A 5,771-nucleotide genomic window follows, 5' to 3' on the forward strand; every position below is an offset into this window, starting at 1 on the left:
CTTTTTGCTTATGTGGTGCTGAGGAATCGAACCCAGGGCCTCATGCATGCAAGGCAAGCGCTCTACCACTGAGCCACCTTCCCAGCCCAGATAGATTTTATTTCTTTTTAGCACATTAAAAAAATCAATCAAGTCAGGCAGCAATGGCTCACACCTATAATCCTAGTTACTCAGAAGTCAAGATCTGAGAACTGAAGTTAAGAACCAGCCTGGACAGGAAAGTCCACACCAGAAAAGGTGTGGCTCAAGTGGTAGAGTAGTAGCATGAAGTATAAAGCTCCGGGACAGTGTCCAGGTTCAGTGTTCAAGCCCCAAGACCAGCATAAACATACAAAAAATTCCTAGTGAGAAATTTGATGTAACTTATTTTGGGTTTGTATGAATGTAATATGTAAATATTTTTGGTTGTCTTTTCTTTTTGTTTTTGTTTGTGGTAATGCAATTTGAACTCAGGCATTTGTACTTGCTAGACAGATACTGGCTACCACTTGAGCTATTTCCAGCATTTTTTTCTGGTAAACTTAGGGCCTTGAACTCTCATTGGATTTTTCTGCTCACAGCTGGTATGTTACCACTTGAGTCATGCCTTGATTTCCATATATTTTTTGGTTAATTGGAGATAAGAGTCTCATGGATTTCCTTACCTCAACTGGCTGGCTCTAAATCTAATCTTCAGATTTTAGTCTCCTGAGTAATTAGGATCAGTGGTGTGTGCCACTGGCACCTGGTTAGCCTATTTTGCTTTATTATTTTTCACTTGTATTTGTGTCTAGGTTGGACTGGACAGTCATCCTTATATTTATACTTCCCACATACCAGGAATGATTGGTACTCACCAGCGTACCTAGATTCTTATTGGTTGAGATAGGGGTATCACAAACTTTTTGCCTGGGTGAGACTTGAACCATGGTCCTCCCAATTTCAGCCTCCCAATTAGGTAGGATTATAGACACAAGTCACACTACAAAATTTTCTTTTTGACTGATTTCAAAATAGTATTTATAGATAGGTGATTTTTGTTTGTTAGTATTTATTTACTTTATGCTTTTTGATATTATTACTATTTTGTGTCTTGCTAATTTTTAAAAATTTTCAGCTATTTTCCTTTTAAATGTTTCTTATTCTTCATCTTTTTAAGGATTCTAACACACATAAGTTACACCATTTGACACTGTTTCATGATTCTTGTATGTTTGTTTTTCTTTCTTTTTTAAAAAATTAAAATTATATTACAAAGGTGATGTACGGAGGGGTTAGAGTTAAATAACTCAGCTAAAAAGTACATTTTTTGAACACTGTTACCCCTTTCCTGGGTCTTTCCTAGTTTTTTCCTCCTATCCCCATCCACCAGTTGCATAGTTCATCTTCCACATAGTATCTAGTATCACTGGGATGTTCTTTTCCCCCACTCCATTCTTTCTTTGTGTTTTAATTGAGTAATTTCTCTATTGTGCATTTATGGTAACCTGTCCTGAGCATTATTTGTTTCTCTTACATTGTTTTTCAATCTTAACATTTCCATTTGGTTCTTTCTTATAGCATTATTTTTTCTACTAAAACTCCCTCTGGAGTTAGACTTGTTATCTATATTTCCAAGTGTAATCTTTAATATAATTTTCATAATTGTTAATAAATCCTGGTCTGATACTTCTAACCTCTCTATCATATATGAGACGTACTGATTCTTGCTTTATCTGTGTCTTTGTATGACTCATGTTTTTCTGTTGAAAGCTAGACATTGTGCATAGGACAGTAGAAATTGATGTAATTTTTCTGCCTGGAAATGAGCACACCTTTCCCCCCCTCTGGGCTTTTAAGTAGGGGAGAATATTGAGGGCAATCTAGTCAGGGTTTGAACTGCATTTTGAGTCTTGTTGCTATAGTAACCCTTAGTGCACCACAGGCTTCTATTTCCTGGCTTTGCCTTGTGTTTAATATAGGCTGATTTGCTAGATGAGTTTCCTTAAAGCCTGCTCCACTTGCACATTTGGGTTTGAGAATGAAAGAAAAGATCAGTTCCTGACATTCAGAAGCTGGCCTGCCATTCATAGATAGGCCATATTATGCATTTTAAACTTGGATACTTTTATTTCAACATCATGACAAAATGAGACAAAGAAAAATCATGTCATAATTTTGCCAAAGCATAGGAAAAAGCAAGATCTCTCTGCCACCTACCACCCACAAATTAGCAGATATTTGCTTCTCTTGGCAAAAGGAACGTCTGATACTTTTTGATAGTTTATCCCCATTCTAGTCTCTAGGTAAGATTTATTGAGATGCTCAATAATACAATAGCCCCTACTTTATGACAATATTGTATCTAGCATGAACCATCCCTTCCTCAAATTATACAACCAAATCCTATAATCAGACCTTCTAATTTCCTGTTATTGAGATACCTCATGATCCCTTATGATGTATATTCTCTCTTCCTGTGATAAGCAATATACCCAACTACCTCAAATACATATATGTAGTTGGATAGACAACATTAAAAGAATTCGAGATTTATCAAGATGCATCTGAAACTGTTATTGCTTTGAACCTGGACCCCATGAACTCAGAGACAATGTGCTCATCTCTGATTTCTCTTGGTTAGGGCTACCTGTCCTTGATAAGAGGTAAGTTCACAGTCAATTGAACTTTAATGTTTTATTGGAGGTATTGAGTGTTGTGTTTATTTTGTTTTTTTTAAAAATCAAAATAGAACCCTTTTTGGGATCTTGGATTTCTGCCTATATTCTTATTTTTCTTTGATGAAGTTGTTTTCTACCATACTTCGCTTGTTTGTCTAATTCCTTGCTTGTCTCAATTCTTCTCTGGTATTTTAAATGCTATTTTTATACAAGACAATAGGTATTTTTGGAACAACTCTCCAACCTTGACCTAGAAGTTCAGGTTTCTTCTTACGCTGGTGTTTTGTTGGTCAATATTGAGTCTGGTTAACATTTCAAGCTTCATAAATACCTTTTAAAAATGGGTACTTTAGTTGGGGGCCGGTGGCTCACGCCTGTAGTCCTAGCTACTCAGGAGGGTAAGATCTAAGGATCACAGTTCAAAGCCAGCCCAGGCAGGAAAGTCTGTGAGACTCTCCAATTACCCAACAGAAAACCAGAAGTGGTGCTGTGGCTCAAGTGCTACTGTGCTTACCTTGAGCTGAAGAGCTGAGGGACAGCACCCAGGCCCAGAGTTCAAGCCCCATGACTGACAAAAAAATGGGTAATTTATAAGTATCTTTTCTTCATTCTTGCGGGATGTGGGGATGTGTGTGTGTGTGTGTGTGTGTGTGTGTTCTTATGAACTGATTTTGTTTTAGTTTTATCTTGTGCAACCAGAAGGTTTGGTTCTGTTCAGTAATAATTAATCTTTGGCCAATATCCAGAAATACATGTTCACACAAGACATGTTGCACTTCTCATAGGTCTTCTTAATTTAAAACTGTTTTCTCCTCTAAATTGATGTCTGTTCCCTTCATTTTCTCACTACAACATGAATTCCTGTGTATTCTTTTCTTTGTATTTGTTTTTTTATCAATATATACCTACACAAAGTAAGATTTGTGATGACATTCCATACATGCATATAAAATATCTAAATCATACTCATCTAACACAATTTCAGTTTGGAATACAGTGAATATTTGACATCTTTTGATATAGACAAACTTGTTTGTTTGAGAGGTAACTTAGAGCAAAAACAAATGAAAATGCTGCCTATCCAGTGGTCTACTTTCTTTACCTATTAGGAAGAGACATCTAAATGTAATGTGGGCTAAGCAATTGAGGTCTTGAGCTAAGTCCAATGGAAATTATAAGCAACTATGACTCTCTTCCATGTGTGTCCATAAAAACCTCATTTCAGTTCTTCCCATCTGTAGCGTACTCGCCCCTTACCTACTTTACTTTCACCATCAGAACCATGTTAATTTTTTTTAACCAAAGTTTCTACCCTGGTATTTTTATTTAAGCAGTAAACCTATAAAGTTTATAACTGAAACAAAATCAACAGCATTCATACTACAAAATTCTTAATTATGAACAAGAACAAGTAATATAATCATCTAAGTTACACTGAAAATTTAATGGCATATTACATCTTATTATTTATTAGTGCATTCAATTAGTATTAAAAAAATAAGAGCCAGGAGCCGGTGGCTCATGCCTGTAATCCTAGCTATTCAGGAAGCTGAGATCTGAGGATAATGGTTCAAAGCCAGCCGGGGCAGGAAAGTCCGTGAGACTCTGATCTCCAATATAAAACACTAGAAAACAGGAAGTGGTGCTGTGGCTCAAGCGGTAGAGAGCTTGCCTTGAGCTGAAGAGCGCAGGGACAGTGCTCAGGCCCAGAGTTCAAGCCCCACAATGGACTAAAGGAACAGCCCACTGTTAACAGTTTCTTGTTGACTTTTTTTTATTTCTAAATTACAACACAATCAATTCAGGGGCTTTTTATTTTTGTTTGAACAAATGATCCCATGGTCTTTCCCACAACATGTTCCTGCACAATCTGCTAAGCTTAACTGATCACATGATTTGAAATGGGGATGGTCTTTCACATTTGCTGCTTGTAACCCCTAAGTGGTCAGTGTTTAGTATTTTCACTTCTGAATAAGAGAAAAAACATTTTGGTCCATTAATTCACCTACTTGCTCCTGGAGGACATTAGCTAACTCACTGCTATTACCAAGACATGAACTTCATCAATGTCTTGAATGATGAACTTCTTCTCCAACTCATCCAAGTACAAGAGGAACTGCTTCATGGCAGGATTACATTCTATAAGCCCACCTTTCAAGACGTTGACCATCTTTTCCCAGTCAGAAGGTGCAGATGGCCTCAAGAATGCCCACTTTTCCCCGTCGCTCAGAGGTTCCACATGCACACCTTCCAGCTGGTCCAGCAGGGTTCCGGCGTCACTGACCAAGAGCCCATGTTAATTCTTATGGGGTCCTTGATTACCTCCATACCCTTCCAGATAAGTTGTGTCATCTTTCCCTCAGTGTTGCTGAAGAGTGCACACAAACACAGCACACAGATCCTGGCAGTGACTGGTTTGTAGATTTGTAAATTTGTAAGCTTTCCTCACATTCAGGTCTCCATGTAATGTTATGGACTTTTCTACTTCTAAAATGGAAAAGGAAAAATCTGTAAAGAATTCAAGCTTGTTAGGGGCACATAGAACCCAGGCCTTTTTGACTTCTTCCAAGAAATCCTTCTTTTGGTGAGACTAGAAGATGGAAACATTTCAAGGCAGAGACTAATAGAAAAGACCCAGGAAATGATTTAGAAATAGAGAAATGGGGGGGGGGCAGGAATGGTGATACATGGCTGTAAACCCAGCTAACTTAGGATGTAGATACAGGATAACTGGGGTTCAAGGCCAGCCTTGGCAAAAGCTTGAGACTTTATTTTAAAACAAACTGAAATTCCAGGCATGAATGGCTCACTTATTATCTCAGCTACTCAAGAGGCGGAGATTATAGCAGGATTGTAACTTGAGGCTTGCCTAGGCAAAAGTTAATGATATGTTAATTTCAACCAATAAGCCAGGTATTGTAGTGCATGACTGTGATCTCAGCTACACAAGAGGCTGTAAATAAGAGGATTCTAGTCTGAGTCTGGCCATATGCCTAAAGCAAAACAAAACAAAACAAACCTCAAGACCATTTCTGGACAAAAACTAAAACCAAAAAGGGCTAAGGACATGGATCAAGTGGTAGAGCACCTGTGTAGCAAGTGGAAAGTCTTGAGTTTAAACCACTATTAACA

The 5,771-nt window shown here is 37.7% G+C and overlaps 1 pseudogene; it reads right to left on the reverse strand.

The window, feature by feature from the left end:
* Window positions 1-4,600: 4,600 nt before the first annotated feature.
* On the reverse strand, window positions 4,601-4,887 carry LOC106000527 (annotated as a pseudogene).
* Between the last annotated feature and the right edge of the window lie 884 nt (window positions 4,888-5,771).

This window comes from Dipodomys ordii, unplaced genomic scaffold (assembly GCF_000151885.1).
Source record: "Dipodomys ordii isolate 6190 unplaced genomic scaffold, Dord_2.0 Scaffold221, whole genome shotgun sequence".
NCBI classification, from domain to species: Eukaryota; Metazoa; Chordata; class Mammalia; order Rodentia; family Heteromyidae; genus Dipodomys; species Dipodomys ordii.